General features: G+C 44.3%; 1 protein-coding gene and 1 pseudogene across 5 annotated transcripts in view; one reads left to right on the top strand and one right to left on the bottom strand.

Moving 5' to 3' along the window:
* Positions 1–25,743, top strand: part of LOC107372867 (transmembrane protein 25) — a 276,351-nt gene that overhangs the window by 23,469 nt on the left and 227,139 nt on the right. The gene's annotated exons all lie outside the window — the stretch shown is intronic.
* Positions 854–3,043, bottom strand: LOC139062585 (uncharacterized; annotated as a pseudogene).

The raw sequence follows: 25,743 nt of genomic DNA, 5'->3' as shown, positions 1-25,743 counted from the left end.
CATACTTGGATGGCCACTATTTTCTCCAGCACTTTGGATAAAAATGGAAGGTTAGATATTGGTCTATAATTCATTGGGTCATCTGGATCCAGAGAAGGCTTCTTAAGTGAAGGTTTGATTACAGCAACCTTAAAATCCTGTGGTACATATCCATTTACTAAGGATAGACTGATTGTATATAGAATGGGGGCAGTAACCAAAGGAAATGCCTCTTTAAATAATTTGGTTTGTATTGGATCCAAAATGCAAGTTGAAGGTTTAGATTAAGCGAATATTTTTGATAATCTGAAAGCTCAACTGGATCAAAATGGTTCAAGCACAGATGAGGTTCTACAGTCACCTCTGATGCTGCCTCACTTACTGAGGAAAAAGAAATCGCATTAGGGAGGATGCTAAAGATTTTGTTTCTAATAGAATTAATTTTACTTGTAAAAAAATCCCATGAAGTCATTGCTGCTGAGGGCTAAGGGAATAGATGGCTCAGAGCTATGATTCTGTGTAATTTTAGCAGCTGTACTGAAAAGAAATTTGGGATTATGCTTATTCTCCTCAATTAGTGCTGAAAAATAAGCAGTTCTAGTTTGTCGAAGCTTATTTTTATAAAGCACAAGACTATTTTTCCAGGATAGGTAGGCCTCCTCATGGTGCGTAGAGTGCCATGTTCTCTCCAATTTCCTAGAGTTTTGTTTTAAGGCTCGTAAAGGAGAATTAAACCATGGAGCCAAATTCCTGTCCCTAATTACCTTCTTTTTTAAAGGGGCAACATCATCTAACGCCACACATAAGGAGGAATTAACATGATAAACTAAGGCATCAATTTGTGAAGGGCTATAACTGAAATTATTGCCCTCTGCTACATGCCTCTGAGATGCTGAGGACAGAAAAGATGGAACAGTTGATTTAAAAGATGCATCTGCGTTGGCAGATAGAGACAGACTATAATGAAATTTACTTTCATGTCTCGAGAACTCATTTATAATAAACTCAAAGGTTATCAGAAAGTGGTCCGAGAGGACTGGATTATGTGGAAAGATCGTTATTTCCTCACACTCTATGCCATAAGTCAGCACAAGGTCTAATGTATGATGGCAGGAGTGGGTGGAGCTATGTATTCTTTGTGTAAAACCAATTGAGTCTAAGATATTACTAAAGGCTACATTGAGGCTATCATTTTCAATGTCCACATGCATATTAAAATCCCCCACTACAATGACCTTATCAGTATTTAGCACCAAATCAGATAAAAAATCAGAGATCTGATCCAAAAACTCAGAGTGAGGGCCTGATGGACGATATTAAACTACAAACAAGAGTGTTTTATGGTTTTGCAATCTGGATTAAGAAAACTAAGAATAAGATGTTCGAACGAACTGTAGCTATTAATTGGTAAGGGACTGATTAATAAATCAGAATGAAAAGTGGTTGCTACTCCTCCTCGCCTTGTATTTCGAACAATATGATGATTTAAATAATTTGAAGGAGTCGGCTCGTTTAAGCTAACATAGTCCTCTTGCTGCAGCCAGGATTCTGTGAGAGAGAGCAAAGAGATCTGATTATCACAAATCAAGTCATTAACTAACAAAGTCTCAGAAAAAATGGATCTAATGTTCAACAACCCACATTTAATTTTTCTAGTTTTCTGCTCAGTTGAGTTTGTTCTAATATTTATGAGATTTCCATGATTTGCTTTATTAAGCCTGATATTTAATCTGTGTGATTTTGGCCGTGGGCAGGACACTGTCTCTATGGGGTAGTGGGTGGGTAACAGTACAGAAGCTGCAGAGGGGTGTGTTAAACTATGACTCTGCTTCCTGGTCTGGACCCTGGGTTGTCCTGGAGGACTAATAAAACTGGCCATGTTCCTAGAGAGAAGAGCTGCTCCATCCAAAGAGGGATGGATGCCGTCTCTCCGCATCAGACCAGGTTTTCCCAAAAAGTTTTACAATTATCAATGTAGCCCACGTTGTTTTCAGGACACCACCTAGACAACCAGAGGTTGAAGGACAGCGTGTGGCTAAACATGTCGTCACTGGTTCGATCAGGCAGGGGGCCAGAGAAAATTATGGAGTCCGACATCGTTTTGGCAAAATTACACTTCGAAGCAACATTAACTTTAGTGACCTCCGATTGGCGTAACAGGGTGTTGTTACCACCAGTGTGAATAACAATCTTACTGTATTTACGCTTATCCTTAGCCAGCAGTTTCAGGTAAGATTTAATGTTGCCCGCTCTGGCCCCAGGTAAACATTTAACTATGGTTGCTGGAGTCTCTAATGCCACGTTTCTGACTATGGAGCTGCCAATGATCAGAGTCGGCTTGTCAGTGGGTGCGTCACTGAGCGGGGAATTAGAAACGTGGACGGGTTGGTGGTGGCCCACGGGCTGGGTTCTATGCTTCCTGCACACCGTCACCCAGCCGGCCTGAGGTCCCGGCTGCTCGGGTTCTGCTGGAGGATCGCTACAGGGTTGTTCTGAGCTAGTTAGCGCCACCCTAGCCAAGTAGCTATGGCTGTTTACGGATTTTTCAACAGCGCAGAGCCGGGACTCCAATTCCGACACCCTCGCCTCCAAAGCTACAAAAATGCTACATTTATTACAAGTACCATTATCGCTAAAGGAGGCAGAGGAGTAAATAAACATTTGACACAGAGAGCAAGAGATAGGAGACAGAGAAGCAGAGACAGAAGTAGCCATAGCCGTGCTGAGGCTAAGCTAACTGGACGAGCAAACTGGTGGAAACCAAATAAACTGCGTGCGAACTCAAATGGTTCCCTAAAAGCTAGGTGGAACAACAGAAATTGTGTGTTTTAGCGTTTTTATGTGCTACAATAACTCAGAGATATCCTAGTACAGAGAAATTAAATCAGTTTTAGCGAGCCCCAAACACCAAACAGCTACACGTAGGGCAACACTGAAAACAGGAAACAGGAAACGCCTTACCACCAGGTGAAGCCATTCAACCTATGGTTGTGATCAGAGCTGCTGTTGTCTTCAAGTTCTGTCATCTAGTCTGGCCAGTCTCTGTTTGTGGGTTCTAATTCCAGCAGATCAGGAGGTTCTGAAACACTCAGACCAGCTCATCAAGTAGAATATATTGTCAGCACAGCCCATTACAACCTGATCAAAACACACATACACATACAAACCATTTAAAAAGGTTGAAGGTTTTAGACAAAATCCTGATGGCCAACTATTCTGGAGATGCAGTGATTTTAGTACTTTTGGAGTTGACATCAGCATTCGAGACAGTGGACCACAATATCTTGACTGACCGACTGGAGCACTGGGTGGGAATATCTGGCTTGGCACCAGGGGCGGATTTAGGACTGAAGAAGATCCGGGGCTTAACACACACACACACACATGACACGCACTAGTCAACATCATATTTGTCTTGTTCCACATAATTTTTAATCTGACGCTACACATTAAGCATTTTCAGGGCAGAGTATTGTTCCTGTTAGTGTTTAGAGTGATAGTAAATATTCCCTTTCTCCATCAACTTTACCTGATAAGCTAACTTTAGGCAAACCAGCAGCACAACAAATATTTTCAAATAAGACTCACAAACCTGAGTCAACACCAGTCTCATCAAAGCTGGGGTTCTGTCGTACTTTTTGTCTAAAAAACGTCCTTATGTCCATCTTTACTCATGCGTTTCAGGCAGAGACTGTAGAAGAAGCCAGTTGCTGAAGGGCTACTTCTTCAGTGGTGGAGGCTCAGGCAGGCTGTACACAAACTACTGCCAGCTGCTCCCTCTCTGTTGGACTTTGGTACTGCATGTTACTTCAGCGTTTTAGATTCGGGGCTTTTCATGAAACATCCGGGGCTTCAGCCCAAGTAGCTGGGCCTAACGCCGCCCCTGCTTGGCACTCCAGTGGATTAAGTCTTACCTTTCAGGGAGGTGTTTCTGTGTGAAACTAGGGGATTGCTCATCTCTAACAGCTGGTTTGACTTGGGGACCTACACCTGAACCTGTACTCACAACTACATACAATAGACAAAAAGGAATAATAAAAGACTTCCAACCATAGTGGTCTGGTCCACAGTCACTTGGGCTGTGGCGTAGCATTTAACAGGTGGATTGAGGAGGGAAGCTGGAGGAAGCCCTTTTTGTTTTCAGTGAGAGGCACCTGAACCGACGACCTGATGGTCACCTTTTGCAGTAGGTGTGGAGAGCATGTGATGGATGTGTGGAGATCTGTGCTTTTCCCAACAGCTCTAGTGTTGTAGGTGATTGGCTGCTGCTCCTGACCAATGATTTTATTGCTTATTCTGGTGATTTCATTGGGCGTGTTACGGTGAGCAAGTGTAAGTGAACTAAACCAGGCAGTCATGTTGAATGTGAGGATGGACTTAACCAAACATCTATAAAAAGCAGCAAGAACGGATTGATGAACCTCACATTTGCAAAGCTTATGGAGGACATGGGCAATGGTGGCACAGGAGTTAAGTGGAAACACTGAGTTGTTCCCCAGACTGCTGCACCAGCAAAAGAGGAATTAATTTAACAAAACTTAATAGAAAAAAATGCATTAACAACAAATTTAAGAAGACCCAGGTTGGGAACCTGCCACTCAACATCAGCGGTGTCACGGTGGAGAGAGTGAGGAGCACCAAATCCCTTGGTGTGCACAGCACATTAGGGATGCACCGGAAGTTTGGTTTCGGTCGAAAATGACCCAAAAGTGCATTTTTGGTTTTCAGCTGAAACACCAAAGTCACCTAAACAACACGGTGGAAAGAGGGCAGGTGAACCCCGTTTTTGTTTTAGCCCTCATGTGTCATCTTGCTCTTAGCTTCCTCAAAGTCCTGCGTCCATACGAATTTCAAAAGTAAACGTTTTCTCTTTTAGTAGTGCTGTTTTATTACAGATGCTGGACTATTTATATCAAATATGCAATGCACTTTTTACTTTCAGTTTCACATCTACTGCATCTGCCCAGCCCTTTTCCCTTCTTTTACATTCCTGCTGTGTCTGTCACGGTCAGCTGTGTTTTTAGTCTGTTTTACACACACCATGTCCCGAACACGCTGAAATAAGCTTTGGATTATGTGTGTGAAGCATGTTTACTCTCATGAAGCACACAGACGCTGCTGCTGCTGCTGTGCAGCTGCAGCGTCACTTCCTCACTGGACAAGTGAATATCTTCATCAGAGGGTGAATATTACACTTCAGAACCTAAGTCAGCCATTGCCAGACGGAGATTGTCCACACTGAACAGATCTCTCAGTGTTGTGAGATTTGTTTTGTGTGTGCTCCTCCTGTCTCCTCTCCTCAGTTGAGAGCCTGCCAAAGGGGCAGTTTTTAAACTATGAAGCCAGAAAATTTCTTTTGAAACACTCAAAAGTTTTGATCAGATTGAAGTTACATTACTCTACTATCTACTGGAGTAAAGTAATAATGTAATGCAGTGGTGTAAATCTCAAATTCCCACAAGGCCCAAATGAAAAACTGGGACGAAGTCGCGGGCCAAACTCAATATTTTTAAAAAGTGACGGTAAATGTGCACATTTTCCTTTATTTACAGATATGAGCAGTTGAACCTTTTCATTTGGAAACAAACTTATTTTTGCAGTAACACTGAATGTGGAATAACCAAACTGTTATGTCCCCGACAGGAGATGTTAAAATGTGAAGGAGGGGGTAACATATGAAATATGACAGTGGAGTTTAAAATGGTTTTAATTGTTGTAAAAGGTTCTAAAAATGAGCAAACAGATGGTGGGCATTATAATGATAATGCAAAACAAACGAAAATCTCAAAGGTTAACATTACACAAATTACCAACTATAAAAACACCTGGTAAAAACTTATATTAAAAGCTTTACCGATCTGAAGGTGTTTAAAATGGAATCAATAAAATTGCAACGAAACAAGTTAACCTTTGTAATCAACAAGCATCAAAAAGATCCCTCTGGATCACTCAGAGTTTAAACTATAAAAGGAAAAACTCATCCAAATGAAGAGGTTAAACCAAAACAAGACCTGGAGGACAGCAGAACCACTGCACTGCTGAAGGCTCAGCCTTTTTATCCAGGTGTTGGTAATCAGCAGGATTCAGCTCAGCTGTGCTCCCCAGCAGCCTGGAAGAGAGGAGGAGGAGGGGCGGTGCCAGGCTGATCACCAGGGCTGGGTGATCCTGGCTCCTGTATCTCACTGGCAAGGCTGGTAGCCGTAACAAAACTACACACGAGCAAGTTGATTTTAAATAAAGCACATCGGTGGTATTCATTACTTATTATGTCTCAATTCTTTTAAATATTTGTATTCCTTAAAATGTGTATACATTCAGCATTTATTTTTATTTTTTAATCTTTTGAATCTTTCAAGTATTTCTGTTTTAAATTTTCTTGTTTATTCATATTTTTACCCTCGTTTGTTGCTCCTGTAATGAATGTTATTGCTGCTGTGACACCAAGCTTTCCCCACTGAGGGACAATAAAGGGATTTTCTATTTTATTTCCATTCTATTCTTCTATCTGCAATGTTTCCAGCTCCTGTTTTAAAGTAGGTGACATTTTTTTATCACAAGCCAACAACAAAAATAAATAATAGAAATTCTCTTAAATGAAAATGTTATCTCACCCATTACCTCTCATGCTTTGGAGCAGAAAAAGTGCATCAAATCAAAATAATGCAAGCTCAAACTGACTTGAGAGTGTCGTTAAATCATCTCGGTCTGGAAGATCGGTGCGCTTTCTGTCAGCAGCAAACATTACTGAGTGGTTCAAATCCATTTCTGTGCTTCAAAGTCGACAAATTGCTGATTAAACTCGGCGCTGAGTAAGAGGAGGGTTTTCAGTTTGTCTGATGCGGAGGATGGTACCGCTGCAGACGCTGATGCTAGTAGCATGGGAGCTAATGACTGTAAAGATACCGGTTTTTCCCCTTGAAGCATCAACATGTTCCATCTTTGTTGAAACACCTTCCTTCTGCATCAATCTTTCTCTTCCTGGACATTTTGGGATACTTTGTGGATAGTTATTTTCACTTGTTGCATTAAGTAAACATGAAATTGGATACACTGCGACCTAGTGGTGAAATACTGCCACTGCACTGGGATTACGATCGCCATGTATTATGGGAAAAGTAGTTTCGCGTCAATGTATGCTTTGAAGCAGCATGGACCTATTTTAAGACACTTGAAGCTCTCGCAGACCACATAAAATGATGCGGCGGGCCTCATCTGGCCTGTGGGCCTTGTGTCTGCCATATGTGGTGTAATGTTTGCAATGCTCAAACACCAGACATTTTATTCTGGAAGATAATTTATTAACTTTATCCAGCAAAACAGCCCAAATTACAGAGAAACTTCTCCTCTCAGCTCCTTTAGCTTTCAACCTAGAACAGGGGTGTCAAACTCATTTTAGCTCAGGGGCCACATTGAGGGAAATCTAGTCCTAAGTGGGCCGGACCGGTAAATTAAAAAAATAAACTTCAGATTGTTTTCTTTGTTTTAATACAATCAATATAAAACAAGGCTGGAGCCTGAGGACAGTGTAGTACAAGTACAACACCTGAAGTGTACTTGAAAATTTGAAAAAAATAAAAAAATCAATCAATAAAAAAAACATTCCTTAGTGATTCAAAGAGCTTACATGTCACATGGCTAGACCAGTTTCATGCAGCACTTGAAGTATATATGACTCATTTTACTTTACATCTTTTAGCTTTCACCAGCACATCAACATCAGAAGTCACATCCTGAGTGGCAGCCAACTTCAGGATGTGATTCAAGTTCTTGTGTGAGCCTTGAGCGCAGCTTTGTTTTATTTATACTCATTACAGAGAAAACTTTCTCACAAAGATAAGTTTATTTTCACTCTACATTGTAAAGTATGAAAATAAAGTTACATTGTAAAGTATGAAAATAAAGTTTACACAACCATCTCGCGGGCCGGATTTAACCCGCTTGCGGGCCGGATCCGGCCCACGGGCCGCATATTTGACACCCCTGACCTAGAACAAGCAGAACCAAAACTCTCCAAGTCCCACCCCATCGCTCTTCTTTAGTCACTTAAAGAGACAGTAACTGTGCAACAGCACCCATTATCGTCTTATCCAGCTCTCAGAGAGTACAGACGCTTTTTCTTCAGCTCCCTTATCTACTTCCCCAAGGCTCTCTGTCCTGTCTGCCTACAGAGCACTTCTCTGCATTTCTCCAGAAATCACTACTTCTTTTTTGGAAAATGGACTTAATTAACTGGTCATTCAACGCGATTGATAAGATTTTTTCTACAATTAGAACGGAGAAGGGGGCTCCCACCTGTCCCGAGGGGACATTCGCAGCGGGATATGCACTCGATTCTTGGGAGGTCTGGCGAATCGTGTGCCTCTCTCAGTTGTCCATCGAGGACGTGGAAGATTTGTGGATATTCGGCCTGATGATCACTGGATTTCTTCTGATTGGAGTGGGAGGATATCTGGTTTTCTGGAAATTTGGGAAGATGGGAGCGATTGGAGTGCAACCCTCACCCACGGAATGTGCCGCCCGTGCGGTGACCTCACAGACTGGGACGTTACTCGAGGTGAACCGTAAGCTGGACAATGTCCTCGCGGCGTTGCCTGTGTTAGTGCGCAAGATGGATGTCATCTCGGAGAGGGTCGCCGGACGGTGTGGGGATGTTTAGAACGTATAATTGGCTTCACTGGTGGACATGAATGACCACTTATAGACTCCAAGACAGAGAGGAAAATTATCTCTGCCTGCCCTAAACAAAGTCTTGTTTATCCTTATCTGACGCCAAGGTTGCCTCCAAGGCTGCCATCAACACACCCCCACGAAAGGAGGAATGCTGACAGATGCTGTGTCCCGACCTTCCCCCCCGCCTTCAGATTGTGACTTCTGCTTCGAGGTCAGCAACCTGCAGGAAACTCAATGTGCTCTCTGTCCCTCATTTCTCCCTCCCACCTGTTTGACTGCAGCTGGCTGAGCGCCGTAATGGCAGCTCCCGTTGGAGGATTCAGGATCCCGCCCAACCCCGCCTCCCCATCGGACTCTGATGTTTTGTATCTGTGATGTTCGTGCTTCTATGTTGAGGAGTTTTTTTTTTTGTATAATAGAGTTACTCCCCTCTGGGTCTAACTCTGCTATGCCTTTTTTTTTACCTTACCCCAATTATCCTCATGTAACACCCTTTTCATCTAATGAAATGAGCGCCGTTCTGGCTGCTCTCGTGACTGCCTGTACCTGTTTTTTCTCTACATGTGTGTGTGTTTAACCTTGGTCAGGTTGTGTTTGCGGAGTCAAGTTCCTATGCTCTGGGTCGCTGGAGCGCTGGCAATAAAGCTTATTAGGCCCGAGCAGCGAAAGCGATGTGAAGGCCTCTTGTTTTTGCTCTGTTTATTATTATTATTTAATATTTAGGCCCGAGCAGCGAAAGTGCTGCGAAGGCCTCTTGTTTTTGCTCTGATTATTCTTTCTTTATTATTCCGTGCGCGAAATGAATGGCTTTTTGGGGATCTTAACATACCCCAAAACTCACAATATTTTGAAAACTTGTCAGGCCTGGTGAAAAAATTAATATTTTAAAGGTCCCAAAAAAATCGCAAAGAAAATGGCTGAACAGCGCCCCCTACAAAGTGAAAAAAAAACCCTCTCCATAAAGCTTAGTTTATCGTACAGTTATGAAATTTGGTACACGTGTAGTACTCAACAGTCCGCACAGAAAATTCTCTTGCAAGCATGGTCAATATCAAACAGGAAGTCGGCCATTTTGGATTGAAATGGCGATTTTTAGCCGTTTTTGCCGTTTTTAGGGTCCGTTTCTGATTGGATTGCTCGATCATTTTTCGCACGATCGTCTCAAAAATTGTGTAAAATTGCTCAGAAGGGATGGGCGAACAAAATGACACAAGGATTCTGAGTTTTCGTATATGTTATAGGGGCGGGGCCAGGCCTCGAAGTTTGACTACTCGCCAAGAAAATTTAAATTCCTATAACTTCATAACTGAATGGAATAGAATTACCAAACTTTCTGTGGTCATTCGTCATCCACCCACAAAGTAAATTGAATGGTCGGATGATGACAACACACAAGCCCCGCCCCCTCCGAACCAAAAAGGTCAAGTTTTACTGTGAAAGGTCCCAAATTGCCCCATTTCACTTAATAACCACAAACTTGTAGCTGGTAACTCAAGACAAGCGGAGGTTGCTTGGCGTCACTTTATGGGAGTTTTCGGCAGAAGGCGGGGCTGTGGCGGCGCGGCGAAGTCAGGCATACCGCCATGGCCTTACGTTTGGCTTCCATTTCATCATTTCTAAAGATATCGTCACGAAACTTGTTGTGAGTGATCCTAGTCCGGCCCCCCAAAAGATCTGATGTAAACATCCGGTGGGCGTGGCCTATTTTCTGAAATAGCGCCCCCTAGGACCATTAAAGCTGTCAGCCCCAAGCCATGCTTTGACTGAGGAGTACGAAATTTGGTACACTAATGTGGTGTCTCAGGACCTACAAAAAAGTCTCTTGGAGCCAAGTGCAAAGTTGCACAGGAAGTCGGCCATTTTGGTCCAAGTATGCGATTTAGTGGTTTTCGCACACGTTGTTTGGAGAGTGATGCTCCGTCGTCCTTTTCACCAATCTCCTTCAAGCTTCTGCTATATACTCTTAAGACATAGGGGAAAAAATTCAACCGTCGGATTTTTCAAAAGTTGAAAGGTGTGGGCGTGGCTAAGCCTCAAACTTTGACCTGCCGCCACGCCACTTTTTTTCACAGCTCCCTACTGGACTCCTTTTACCCAATCACCAAGAATCTCTTGCAAATAGCAGTAGACAACATGAGGTCACTTGGTCTCCAGTACTGGCAGGTTTCAAAAAAAGGCGGGGCTTTGGGAGCATGGCGAAAATCGCCATCACGCCATGGAAATACATTTGCCTCTCATTTCTTTATTTATGGTGATATCGCTACGAAACTGCTGTTGAGTGATCATGTTCTGACCCCTAAGAGAAAGAGACAGCTGAAGTATGTGGGCGTGGCCTATTTTCTGAAATAGCGCCCCCTAGGACCATTTAAACAAACAGCCCCAAGCCATGCTTTGACTGAGGATTACGAAATTTGGTACACTAATGTGGTGTCTCAGGCCCTACAAAAAAGTCTCATGGAGCCAAGTGCAAAGTGTCACAGGAAGTCAGCCATTTTGGTCCAAGTACGCGATTTACTGGTTTTCGCACACTTTGTTTGGAGAGTGGTGCTCCGTCGCCCTTTTCACCAATCTTCTTCAAACTTCTGCTATATGCTCTTAAAACACAGAGGAAAAAATTCAAACGTCGGATTTTCCAAAAGTTGAAAGGTGTGGGCGTGGCTAAGCCTCAAACTTTGACCTGTCGCCACGCCAGTCTTTTTTTCACAGCTCCCTTCTGGACTCCTTTTACCCAATCACCAGCAACATCTGGCAGATAGCAGTAGACAACTTGAGGTCACTTAATCTCCAGTACTGGCAGGTTTCGAAAAAAGGCGGGGCTTTGGGAGCATGGCGAAAATCGCCATCATGCCATGGAAATACGTTTGCCTCTCATTTCTTCATTTATGGTGATATTGCTACGAAACTGCTGGTGAGTGATCATATTCTGACCCCCAAGAGAAATAGACAGCTGAAGTTTGTGGGCGCAGCCTATTTTCTGAAATAGCGCCCCCTAGGTTCATTTAAACTAATAGCCCTAAGCCATGCTTTGACTGAGGATTACGAAATTTGGTACACTAATGTGGGGTCTCAGGACCTACAAAAAAGTCTCTTGGAGCCAAGTGCAAAGTTGCACAGGAAGTCGGCAATTTTTGTCCAAAAACTCGATTTAGTGGTTTTCGCACACGTTGTTTGGAGAGTGATGCTCCATCGTCCTTTTCACCAATCTCCTTCAAACTTCTGCTATATACTCTTAAGACATAGAGGAAAAAATTCAACCGTCGGATTTTTCAAAAGTTGAAAGGTGTGGGCGTGGCTAAGCCTCAAACTTTGACCTTTCGCCATTACATTACTTGACTTAACAACTCCAATGTGCATGATCAGATCTATATCAAACTTTGTCTGTGTGATCACTGACCACATCTCAAGACAACGTCATTGTGGACAGGTGACATCACCTAAGCCCCGCCCCCTGACAACAGGAAGTCTATTGTTTTATGGTGAAATGCCCATATTTGTCCCCTCTAATTAAGTCAACATGGCACTAAGGTCAGGCACTGTCTTCATGATGTTGCAATGACCATTCAGATCTGATAGCTTTCCAGATAGGGAGGGGCTTTGATGCCATGGCGATTTCTGGCATGACGCCATGACCTTACGTTTGATCGTAACTTCCACAAACAGCCTCTCATCTGCACGAGACTGAACATGGCAATGAACAATCATGCCCTTTAGCCAATGAGACACAAATGGTTGGTGAAATTCGTATAATAACACCACAGTGCCCCCTACACACCACTAAAACTGTAATACCTCCTACAGATGAGGTCTTAACTGCACCAAACTTGGTGTGCTCAGAGGGGATGCTCAGTCAGGGTGAGGTGCGGACGAGGTGACCGTTAGCTGTTTCTGGTGTCGGGGTGGTCAAAATTTTTGTTCCGCGGACATACCCTGGTGCCCCGGGCTGCCGGCCAGGCCGGAGCGGCGCGGAGATGCGAGGGCCGAAAGACGCTGCTTGCAGCTTTAATTAGGCCCGAGCAGCGAAAGCGCTGCGAAGGCCTCTTGTTTTTGCTCTGTTTATATCTTATTTATTATTCTTAGCCCGCTTTGAATGGCCTTTTGGGGACCTTATCATACCCCAAAACTCACAATATTTTGCAGACTTGTCAGGCCTGGTGAAAAATTTGATATTTTAAAGGTCCCAAAAAAATTGCAAAGAAAATGGCTGAACAGCGCCCCCTAGAAAGTGAAAAAAAAAAACCTCTCCATAAAGCTTAGTTTATCATACAGTTATGAAATTTGGTACACTTGTAGTACTCAACAGTCCACACAGAAAAGTCTCTTGCAAGCATGGTCAATATCAAACAGGAAGTCGGCCATTTTGGGTTGAAATGGCGATTTTTAGCCGTTTTTGCCGTTTTTAGGGTCCGTTTCTGATTGGATTGCTCGATCTTTTTTTGCACGATCGTCTCAAAAGTGGTGGAAAATTGCTCAGAAGGGATGGGCGAACAAAATGAGACAAGGATTCTGAGTTTTCGTATATGTTGAAGGGGCGGGGCCAGGCCTCAAAGTTTGACTACTCACCAAAAATATTTAAATTGCTATAACTTCATAACTGAATGGAATAGAGTTACCAAACTTTCTGTGGTCATTCGTCATCCACCCACAAAGTAAATGAATTGTCGGATGATGACATCACACAAGCCCCGCCCCCTCAGGAACAAAAAGATCAAGTTTTACTGTGAAAGATCCCAAATTGCCCCACTTCACTTAATCACCACAAATTTGTAGCAGGCAACTCAAGACAAGTGGAGGTTGCTTGGCGTCACTTTATGGGAGTTTTCGGCAGAGGGCGGGGCTGTGGCGGCGCGGCAAAGTCAGGCGTACCGCCGTGGCCTTACGTTTGCCTCCCATTTAGTCATTTCTAAAGATATCGTCACGAAACTTCGTGTGAGTGATCCTAGTCCGGCCCCCAAAAAGACCTGATGTGAACATCCGGTGGGCGTGGCCTATTTTCTGAAATAGCGCCCCCTAGGACCATTTAAACTGTCAGCCCCAAGCCATGCTTTGACTGAGGATTACGAAATTTGGTACACTAATGTGGTGTCTCAGGACCATCAAAAAAGTCTCTTGGACCCAAGTGCAAAGTCACACAGGAAGTCGGCCATTTTGGTCCAAGTATGCGATTTAGTGGTTTTCGCACACGTTCTTTGGAGAGTGATGCTCCGTCGCCCTTTTCACCAATCTCGTTCAAACTTCTACTATATACTCTTAAGACATAGGGGAAAAAATTCAACCGTCGGATTTTTCAAAAGTTGAAAGGTGTGGGCGTGGCTAAGCCTCAAACTTTGACCTGTCGCCACGCCACTCTTTTTTTTCACAGCTCCCTACTGGACTCCTTTTACCCAATCAGAAGGAATCTCTGGCAAATAGCAGTAGACAACGTGAGATCACTTGGTATCCTGTACTGGCAGGTTTCAAAAAAAGACGGGGCTTTGGGAGCATGGCGAAAATTGCATCACGCCATGGGAATACGTTTGCCTCTCATTTCTTCAGTTATCGTGATATTGCTACTAAACTTCTGGTGAGTGATCCTAGTCTGATCCCCAAGAGAAATAGACAGCTGAAATTGGTGGGCGTGGCCTATTTTCTTCAATAGCGCCCCCTAGAGCCATTAAAACTGTCAGCCCCAAGCTATGCTTTGACTGAGGATTACAAAATTTGGTACACTAATGTGGTGACTCAGGACCTACAAAAAAGTCTCTTGGAGCCAAGCGCAAAGTGTCACAGGAAGTCGGCCATTTTGGTCCAAGTACTCAATTTAGTGGTTTTCGCACACGTTGTTTGGACAGTGATGCTCCATCGTCCTTTTCATCAATCTCCTTCAAACTTCTGCTATATACTCTTAAGACATAGAGGAAAAAATTCAACCGTCGGATTTTAAATAAGTATATAGGTGTGGGCGTGGCTAAGCCTCAAACTTTGACCAGTCGCCATTACGTTACTTGACTTAATAACTCCCATGTGCATGATCAGATCAATTTCAAACTTTGTCTGTGTGATCACTGACCACATCTGAAGACAGTGACAATGTGGACAGCTGACATCACCTAAGCCCCGCCCCCTGACTACAGGAAGTCTACTGTTTTATGGTGAAATGCCCATATTTGTCCCCTCTAATTTAGTCAACATGACACTAAGGTCATGCACTGTCTTCATGATGTTGTAATGACCATTCAGATCTGATAGCTTTTCAGAAAGGGAGGGGCTTTGATGCCATGGCGATTTCTAGCGTGACGCTGTGACCTTACGTTTGACTGTAACTTCCACAAACAGCCTCCGATTTGCCCAAGACTGAACATCACATCACCAGTGCGGTAAAGATAGAGTATCTCCTAGTGGTGAGATGTGTAATGGTGGGCTCAGAAGGGATGCTGTGTCAGGGTGAGGTGTGGACGAGGAGGCCGTCCACGGTTTCTGGTGTCGGGGTGCTTGACTTTCTGTTCCGCCAGACGTGCCCTGGTGCCCTCGGCTGCCGGCCAAGATGGAGAAGCGCGGAGATGGGTTTGGAGAGCGTCGGGGATGGAGCGGAGGGGGTGCGGAAGGAGGGCGAGCAGCTTCGCTGCGAGGGCCGAACGACGCTGCTTGCAGCTTTAATTAGGCCCGAGCAGTGAAGCTGCGAAGGCCTATTGTATCTGCTCCGTTTATTATTATTATTTATTATTATTATTAGGCCCGAGCAGCGAAGCGCTGCGAAGGCCTATTGTATCTGCTCCGTTTCTTTTTTTTTTTCTTTCTTTCTTTCTTTTTTTTTTTTTCTTCCGCGTCTTTGGACGGCCTTTAGGGGGTCTTAGCATATCCAAAAACTCACCAAATTCTGGCCCAATATAGAAAGTGCGTGAAATTTACGTATTTCACTGGCAATGTGAAAGTTGGTATAAAAGTGTTTCAACAGCGCCCCCTGGAAAATTAAAAATACCCCTCCGCATTGACCTTTTTTCATAGTAGAGTGATAAAATTTGGTACACCTGTAGAATTCAACAATACGAACAGAAAAGCCTCTTGCACCCATGGTCAATATCAAACAGGAAGTCGGCCATTTTGGACTAAAGTGGCCATTTTTACCCCATTTTGGCCATTTCTAGGCTCTATATTTGGTTGAACAGTTTGATCATTTTTCGCACGATTGTCTCAAAAATAATGCGCGATCGAACAGAAGCGATGGACGAATCAAATGAGAAAATAAAACTGACTTTTCGTAAATACTGAAGGGGCGGGGCCAGGCCTCAAAGTTCGAGCACTCGCCAAAAAAATTCAAATTGCTATAATTTCATAAACGAAAGAATTACAGTTAAAGTAATTTGCTATGGACAATCGTCATCGCCCCCCGAAGACAAATGAATGGTTGATTGATGATGTCACATAAGCCCCGCCCCCTCAGGCCTTAAAAGGTCAAGTTTTACTGGGAAATTGTCCAAAATTCGCCCTTTGTACTAATCACCCCATATTTCTAGCAGGAAACTGAAGACAAGTTGGGGTTGCTTGGCGTCACTTTATGGGAGTTTTCTCCAGAAGGCGGGGCTGTGGCGGCGCGGCGAAGTCAGGCGTACCGACGTGGCCTTACGTTTGCCTACCATTTCGTCATTTCTAAAGATATCGCCACAAAACCTCTTGGGAGTGATCCTAGTCCAGCCCCCCAAAAAATTTGATGTGAACATCCGGTGGGCCTGGCCTATTTTCTGAAATAGCGCCCCCTAGGACCATTAAAACTGTCAGCCCCAAGCCATGCTTTGACTGAGGATTTTGAAATTTGGTACACTAATGTGGTGTCTCAGGACCTACAAAAAAGTCTCTTGGAGCCAAATGTAAAGTTGCACAGGAAGTCAGCCATTTTGGTCCAAGTACTCGATTTACTGGTTTTCGCACACGTTGTTTGGAGAGTGATGCTCCATCGCTCTTTTCACCAATCGCCTTCAAACTTCTCTTATATACTCTTAAGACATAAAGGAAAAATTTCAACCGTCGGATTTTAAATAAGTTTAAAGGTGTGGGCGTGGCTAAGCCTCAAACTTTGACCTGTCGCCACGCCACTCTTTTTTTCACAGCTCCCTATTGGATTCCTTTTACCCAATCACCAGCAATCTCTGGCAAATAGCAGCTGACAAGTTGAGGTCACTTGGTCTGCAGTACTGGCAGGTTTGAAAAAAAGGCGGGGCTTTGGGAGCATGGCGAAATTTGCCATCACGCCATGGCAATACGTTTGTCTCTCATTTCTTCAATCATTGTGACATCGCCACACAATTTCTGATGAGTGATCCTACTCTGACCCCTAATAGAACTGCACAGCTGAAGTTTGTGGGCGTGGCCTATTTAATGAAATAGCGCCCCCTAGGACCATTAAAACTGTCAGCCCCAAGCCATGCTTTGACTGAGGATTACGAAATTTGATACACTAATGTCGGGTCTCAGGACCTACAAAAAAGTCTCTTGGAGCCAAGTGCAAAGTCGCGCAGGAAGTCGGCCATTTTGGTCCAAGTACTCGATTTAGTGGTATTCGCACACGTTGTTTGGAGAGTGTTGCACCATTGCCCTTTTCACCAATCGCCTTCAAACATCTGCTATATACTCTTAAGACATAGATGAAAAAATTCAACTGTCGGATTTTATATAAGTATAAAGGTGTGGGCGTGGCTAAGCCTCAAACTTTGACCTGTCGCCACGCCACTCTTTTTTTCACAGCTCCCTATTGGACTCCTTTTAACCAATCACCAGCAATCACTGGCAAATGGCAGCAGACAAGTTGAGGTCACTTGATCTATAGTACTGGCAGGTTTTGAATAAAGGCGGGGCTTTGGGAGCATGGCGAAATTCGCCATCACGCCATGAAAATACGTTTGTCTCCCATTTCTTCAATCATTGTGACATCACAACAAAATGTCTGATGAGTGATCCTAGTCTGACCCCCAATAGAAATGGACAGCTGAAGTTTGTGGGCGTGGCCTATTTTCTTAAATAGCGCCCCCTAGGACCATTAAAACTGTCAGCCCCAAGCCATGCTTTGACTGAGGATTACGAAATTTGATACACTAATGTGGGGTCTCAGGACCTACAAAAAAGTCTCTTGGAGCCAAGTACAAAGTCGCACAGGAAGTCGGCCATTTTGGTCCAAGTACTCGATTTAGTGGTTTTCGCACACGTTGTTTGGAGAGTGTTGCACCATCGCCCTTTTCACCAATCGCCTTCAAACTTCTGCTATATACTCTTAAGACAAAGGGAGAAAAATTCAACCATCGGATTTTATATAAGTATAAAAGTGTGGGCGTGCCTAAGCCTCAAACTTTGACCTTTCGCCATTACATCACTTGACTTAACTCCCATGTGCATGATCAGATCTATATCAAACTGTGTCTGTTGCATCACTGACCACATCTGAAGACAGTGAAAATGTGGACAGCTGACATCACCTAAGCCCCGCCCCCTGACTACAGGAAGTCTATTTTTTATGGTGAAATGCCCATATTTGTCCCATCTAATTTAGTCAACATGACACTAAGGTCATGCACTGTCTTCATGATGTTGTAATGACCATTCAGATCTGCTAGCTTTTCAGAAAGGGAGGGGCTTTGATGCCATGGAAAATTCTGGCGTGACACTGTGACCTTACGTTTGACTGTAACTTCCACAAACAGCCTACGATTTGCCCGAGACTGAACATCACATCACCAGTGTGGTAAAGATAGAGTATCTCCTAGTGGTGAGACGTGTAATGCTGGGCTCAGAGGGGATGCTGAGTCAGGGTGAGGTGTGGACAAGGAGGCCGTTCACGGTTTCTGATGTCGGGCTGGTTGACGTTTCTGTTCTGCCAGACGTACCCTGGTGCCCCAGGCTGCTGGCCAGGACGGAGCGGCGCGGAGCTGGGTTTGGAGAGCATTGGGGATGGAGCGGAGGGGGGGGGCGGACGGAGGGCGAGCAGCTTCACTGCGAGGGCCGAACGACGCTGCTTGCAGCTTTAATTATTAGGCCCGAGCAGCGAAAGCGCTGCGAAGGCCTCTTGTTTTTGCTCTGTTTATTATTATTTATTATTCCGGTGCCCCTTTGAACGGCTTTTTGGGGACCTTAACATACCCCAAAACTCACAATATTTTGCAAACTTGTCAGGCCTGGTGAAAAATTTGATATTTTAAAGGTCCCAAAAAAAAACGCAAAGAAAATGGCTGAACATCGCCCCCTACAAAGTGAAAAAAAAAACCTCTCCATAAAGCTTAGTTTATCGTACAGTTATGAAATTTGGTACACTTGTAGTACTCAACAGTCCGCACAGAAAAGTCTCTTGCAAGCATGGTCAATATCAAACAGGAAGTTGGCCATTTTGGGTTGAAATGGCGATTTTTAGCCGTTTTTGCCGTTTTTAGGGTCCGTTTCTGATTGGATTGCTCGATCACTTTTTGCACGATCATCTCAAAAATTGTGTAAAAATGCTCAGAAGGGACGGGGGAACAAAATGAGATGAGAATTCTGAGTTTTCGTATATGTTGAAGGGGCGGGGCCAGGCCTCAAAGTTTGACTACTCGCCAATTTTTTTTTAATTGCTATAACTTCATAACTGAATAGAATAAAGTTACCAAACTTTCTGTGGTCATTCATCATCCACCCACAAAGTAATATGAATGGTTGGATGATGACATCACACAAGCCCCGCCCGCTCAGGACCAAAAAGGTCAAGTTTTACTGTGAAAGGTCCCAAATTGCCCCATTTCACTTAATCACCACAAATTTGTAGCTGGTAACTCAAGACAAGTGGGGGTTGCTTGGCGTCACTTTATGGGAGTTTTCGGCAGAGGGCGGGGCTGTGGCGGCGCGGCGAAGTCAGACGTACCGCCGTGGCCTTACGTTTGCCTCCCATTTCGTCATTTCTAAAGATATCGTCACGAAACTTTTTGTGAGTAATCCTAGTCTGGCCCCTCAAACAATCTGATGTCAACATCCGGTGGGCGTGGCCTATTTTCTGAAATAGCGCCCCCTAGGACCATTAAAACTGTCAGCCCCAAGCCAGGCTTTGACTGAGGATTACGAAATTTGGTACACTAATGTGGTGTCTCAGGACCTACAAAAAAGTCTCTTGGAGCCTAGTGCAAAGTCGCACAGGAAGTCGGCCATTTTGGTCCAAGTACGCGATTTAGTGGTTTTCGCACACGTTGTTTGGAGAGTGATGCTCCGTCGCCCTTTTCACCATTCTCCTTCAAACTTCTGCTATGTACTCGTAAGACATAGGGAAAAAAATTCAACCGTCGGATTTTTCAAAAGTTGAAAGGTGTGGGCGTGGCTAAGCCTCAAACTTTGACCTGCCGCCACGCCACTCTTTTTTTCACAGCTCCCTACTGGACTCCTTTTACCCAATCACCAGGATTCTGTGGGAAACAGCAGTAGACAACTTGAGGTTACTTGGTCTCCAGTACTGGCAGGTTTTGAAAAAAGGCGGGGCTTTGGGAGCATGGCGAAAATCGCCATCACGCCATGGAAATACGTTTGCCTCTCATTTCTTCAGTTATCGTGATATCGCTCCGACACTTCTGGTGAGTGATCCTAGTCTGACTCCCAAGAGAAATAGACAGCTGAAGTTTGTGGGCGTGGCCTATTCTCTTAAATAGCGCCCCCTAGGACCATTTAAACTAATAGCCCCAAGCCAAGCTTTGACTGAGGATTGCGAAATTTGGTACACTAATGTGGTGTCTCAGGACCTACAAAAAAGTCTCTTGGAGCCAAGTGCAAAGTCGCACAGGAAGTCGGCCATTTTGGTCCAAGTACGCGATTTAGTGGTTTTCGCACACGTTGTTTGGAGAGTGATGCTCCGTCGCCCTTTTCACCAATCTCCTTCAAACTTCTGCTATATACTCTTAAGACATAGGGGAAAAATTCAACCGTCGGATTTTTCAAAAGTTGAAAGGTGTGGGCGTGGCTAAGCCTCAAACTTTGACCTGTCGCCACGCCACTCTTTTTTTCACAGCTCCCTACTGGACTCCTTTTACCCAATCACCAGGATTCTGTGGGAAACAGCAGTAGACAACTTGAGGTTACTTAGTCTCCAGTACTGGAAGGTTTTGAAAAAAGGCGGGGCTTTGGGAGCATGGCGAAAATCGCCATCACGCCATGGAAATACGTTTGCCTCTCATTTCTTCAGTTATCGTGATATCGCTACGAAACTTCTGGTGAGTGATCCTAGTCTGACCCCCAAGAGAAATAGACAGCTGAAGTTTGTGGGCGTGGCCTATTCTCTTAAATAGCGCCCCCTAGGACCATTTAAACTAATAGCCCCAAGCCATGCTTTGACTGAGGATTACGAAATTTGGTACACTAATGTGGTGTCTCAGGACCTACAAAAAAGTCTCTTGGAGCCAAGGACAAAGTCGCACAGGAAGTCGGCCATTTTGGTCCAAGTACGCGATTTAATGGTTTTCGCACACGTTGTTTGGAGAGTGATGCTCCGTCGCCCTTTTCACCAATCACTTTCAAACTTCTGCTGTATACTCTTACGACGTAGGGGAAAAAATTCAACCGTCGGATTTTTCAAAAGTTGAAAGGTGTGGGCGTGGCTAAGCCTCAAACTTTGACCTTTCGTCATTACTTTACTTGACTTAATAACTCCCATGTGCATGATCAGATCTTTTTCAAACTTTGTCTGTGTGATCATTGACCATATCTGTAAAAAATGACAATGTGGACAGCTGACATCACCTAAGCCCCGCCCCCTGACTACAGGAAGTCTATTTTTTATGCTGAAATACCCATATTTGTCCCCTCTAATTTAGTGAACATGACACTAAGGTCATACACTGTCTTCATGATGTTGTAATGACGATTCAGATCTGATAGCTTTCCAGAAAGGGAGGGGCTTTTATGCCATGGCGAATTCTGGCGTAACGCCGTAACCTTACAATTCAATTTAATGGTGAGCTCAGAGGGGATGCTGAGTCAGGGTGAGGTGCGGACTAGGAGGCCATTTGCGGATTCTGGCGTCGGGGTGGTTGACGATTCTGTTCTGCCAGACGTGCCCTGGTGCCCCGGGCTGCTGGCCAGGCCGGAGCGGCGCATAGCAGCGAGGGCAGAACGACGGTGCTTGCAGCTTTAATTATTCTTTCATTTTTTGTTATTCCGTGCCCGCTTTGAATGGCTTTTTGGGGACCTTAACATACCCCAAAACTCACAATATTTTGCAAACTTGTCAGGCCTGGTGAAAAATTTGATATTTTAAAGGTCCCAAAAAAATCGCAAAGAAAATGGCTGAACAGCGCCCCCTACAAGGTGAAAAATACCCCTCTCCATAAAGCTTAGTTTATCGTACAGTTATGAAATTTGGTACACTTGTAGTCCTCAACAGTCCGCACAGAAAAGTCTCTTGCAACCATGGTCAATATCAAACAGGAAGTCGGCCATTTTGGGTTGAAATGGCGATTTTTAGCCATTTTTGCCGTTTTTAGGGTCCGTTTCTGATTGGATTGCTCGGTCATTTTTCGCACGATCATCTCAAAAATTGTGTAAAATTGCTCAGAAGGGATGGGCGAACAAAATGAGATGAGGATTCTGAGTTTTCGTATATGTTGAAGGGGCGGGGCCAGGCCTCGAAGTTTGACTACTCGCCAAAAAAATTTAAATTGCTATAACTTCATAACTGAATGGAATAGAGTTACAAAAATTGCTGTGGTCATTTGTCATCCGCCCACAAAGGAAATTGAATGGTCAGATGATGACATCACACAAGCCCCGCCCCCTCAGGACCAAAAAGGTCAAGTTTTCCTGTGAAAGGTCCAAAATTGTCCCATTTCACTTAATCACCACAAATTTGTAGCTGCTAACTCAAGACAAGTGGGGGTTTCTTGGCGTCACTTTATGGGAGTTTTCGGCAGAGGGCGGGGCTGTGGCGGCGCGGCGAATTCAGGCGTACCGCCGTGGCCTTACGTTTGCCTCCCATTTCGTCATTTCCAAAGATATCGTCACGAAACTTCTTGTGAGTGATCCTAGTCCAGCCCCCCAAAAGATCTGATGTGAACATCTGGTGGGCGTGGCCTATTTTCTGAAATAGCGCCCCCTAGGACCATTAAAACTGTCAGCCCCAAGCCATGCTTTGACTGAGGATTACGAAATTTGGTACACTAATGTGGTGTCTCAGGACCTACAAAAAAGTCTCTTGGAGCCAAGTGCAAAGTCGCACAGGAAGTCGGCCATTTTGGTCCAAGTGCGCGATTTAGTGGTTTTCACACACGTTGTTTGGAGAGTGATACTCCGTCGCCCTTTTCACCAATCACTTTCAAACTTCTGCTATATAGTCTTAAGACATAGAGGAAAAAATTCAACCGTCGGATTTTAAATAAGTATAAAGGTGTGGGCGTGGCTAAGCCTCAAACTTTGACCTTTCGCCACGCCACTCTTTTTTTCACAGCTCCCTATTGGACTCCTTTTACCCAATCACCAGGAATCTCTGGTAAATAGCAGCAGGCAAGTTGAGGTCACTTGGTCTCCAGTACTGGAAGGTTTTGAAAAAAGGCGGGGCTTTGGGAGCATGGCGAAATTCGCCATCACGCCATGGAAATACGTTTGCCTCTCATTTCTTCATTTATCGTGATATCACCTCGACCATTGTTGTGAGTGATCCTAGTCTGACCCCCAATAGAAAAGGTCAGCTTAAGTTTGTGGGCGTGGCCTATTTTCTGTATTAGCGCCCCCTAGGACCATTAAAACTGTCAGCCCCAAGCCATGCTTTGACTGAGGATTACAAAATTTGGTACACTAATGTGGTGTCTCAGGACCTACAAAAAAGTCTCTTGGAGCCAAGTGCAAAGTCGCACAGGAAGTCGGCCATTTTGGTCCAAGTGCGCGATTTAGTGGTTTTCACACACGTTGTTTGGAGAGTGATGCTCCGTCGCCCTTTTCACCAATCGCCTTCGAGCTTCTGCTATATACTCTTAAGACATAGAGGAAAAAATTCAACCGTCGGATTTTAAATAAGTATAAAGGTGTGGGCGTGGCTAAGCCTCAAACTTTGACCTTTCGCCACGCCACTCTTTTTTTCACAGCTCCCTATTGGACTCCTTTTACCCAATCACCTGGAATCTCTGGTAAATAGCAGCTGACAAGTTGAGGTCACTTGGTCTACAGTACTGGCAGGTTTTGAAAAAAGGTGGGGCTTTGGGAGCATGGCGAAATTCTCCATCACGCCATGGCAATACGTTTGCCTCTCATTTCTTCAATTATCGTGACATCGCCACAAAATGTCTGGTGAGTGATCCTAGTCTGACCCCCAATAGAAATGGGCATCTGAGATTTGTGGGCGTGGCCTATATTCTGAAATAGCGCCCCCTAGGACCATTAAAACTGTCAGCCCCAAGACAAGGTTTGACTGAGGATTACGAAAATTGGTACACTCATGTAGGGTCTCTGGACCTACAAAAAAGTATCTTGGAGCCAAGCGCAATTTCGCACAGGAGGTCGGCCATTTTGGTCCAAGTACTCGATTTAGTGGTTTTCGCACACGTTGTTTGGACATTGATGGCCCGTTGCCCTTTACACCCATCACCTTCAAACTTATGCTATGTACTCTGAAGACAAAGGGGAAAAAATTCAACCGTCGGATTTTAAATAAGTATCAAGGTGTGGGCGTGGCTAAGCCTCAAACTTTGACCTTTCGCCATGACATTACTTGACTTAATAACTCCCATGTGCATGATCAGATCTAATTCAAACTTTGTCTGTGTGATCACTGACCACATCTCAAGACAACGACAATGTGGACAGCTGACATCACCTAAGCCCCGCCCCCTGACAACAGGAAGTCTATTGTTTTATGGTGAAATGCCCATATTTGTCCCCTCTAATTTAGTGAAAATGACACTCAGGTCATACACTGTCTTCATGATGTTTTAAAGACCATTCAGATCTGATAGCTTTCCAGAAAGGGAGGGGCTTTGATGCCATGGTGAATGCTGGCGTGACGCCATGACCTTACATTTGACTGTAACTTCCACAAACGGCCTCTGATTTGCCCGAAACTGAATATGGCAATGAACAATCATGCCCTTTAGCCAATGAGGCACAAACGGTTGGTGAATGTTATATAATGTCACCAAAGCTGACCTCAATGGGACTTTTCTGTAGTTGGTCACAGCGCCACCTAGATAACGTTATCCTTCGATAACTTTAAAAAACATGGTCAGAATAGCATTAAAGTTGGTCACTGTCATCACACCACCAGTGTGGTAAAGATAGAGGATTCCCTAGTGGTGAGACATAAAATATAATGGTGGGCTCAAAGGGGATGCTGAGTCAGGGTGAGTTGCGGACAAGGTGGCCGTTAGCAGTTTCTGGTGTTGGGGTGGTCGACGTTTGTGTTCTGCGGACGTGCCCTGGTGCCCCGGGCTGCCGGCCAGGCAGGAGCGGTGCGGAGCTGCGAGGGCCGAACGACGTTGCTTGCAGCTTTAATTAGGCCCGAGCAGCGAAAGCGCTGCGAAGGCCTCTTGTTTTTGCTCTGATTATTATTATTATTTATTATTCCGTGCGCGAAACGAATGGCTTTTTTGGGACCTTAATATACCCCAAAACTCACAATATTTTGCGAACTTGTCAGGCCTGGTGAAAAATTTGATATTTTAAAGGTCCCAAAAAAATCGCAAAGAAAATGGCTGAACAGCGCCCCCTAGAAGGTGAAAAAAAAACCCTCTCCATAAAGCTTAGTTTATCGTACAGTTATGAAATTTGGTACACTTGTAGTACTCAACAGTCCGCACAGAAAAGTCTCTTGCAAGCATGATCAATATCAAACAGGAAGTCGGCCATTTTGGGTTGAAATGGCGATTTTTGGCCGTTTTTGCCGTTTTTAGGGTCAGTTTCTGATTGGATTGCTCGATCATTTTTCGCACAATCATCTAAAAAATTGTGTAAAATTGCTCAGAAGGGATGGGCGAACAAAATGAGACAAGGATTCTGACTTTTCGTATATGCTGAAGGGGCGGGGCCAGGCCTCGAAGTTTGACTACTCGCCAAAAAATTTTAAACTGCTATAACTTCATAATTGAATGGAATAGAGTTACCAAACTTTCTGTGGTCATTCGTCATCCACCCACAAAGTAA

This window comes from Nothobranchius furzeri, chromosome 13 (assembly GCF_043380555.1).
Source record: "Nothobranchius furzeri strain GRZ-AD chromosome 13, NfurGRZ-RIMD1, whole genome shotgun sequence".
In the NCBI taxonomy this organism is placed as follows: domain Eukaryota; kingdom Metazoa; phylum Chordata; class Actinopteri; order Cyprinodontiformes; family Nothobranchiidae; genus Nothobranchius; species Nothobranchius furzeri.
This window is presented reverse-complemented; position numbering and strand designations above follow the sequence as displayed.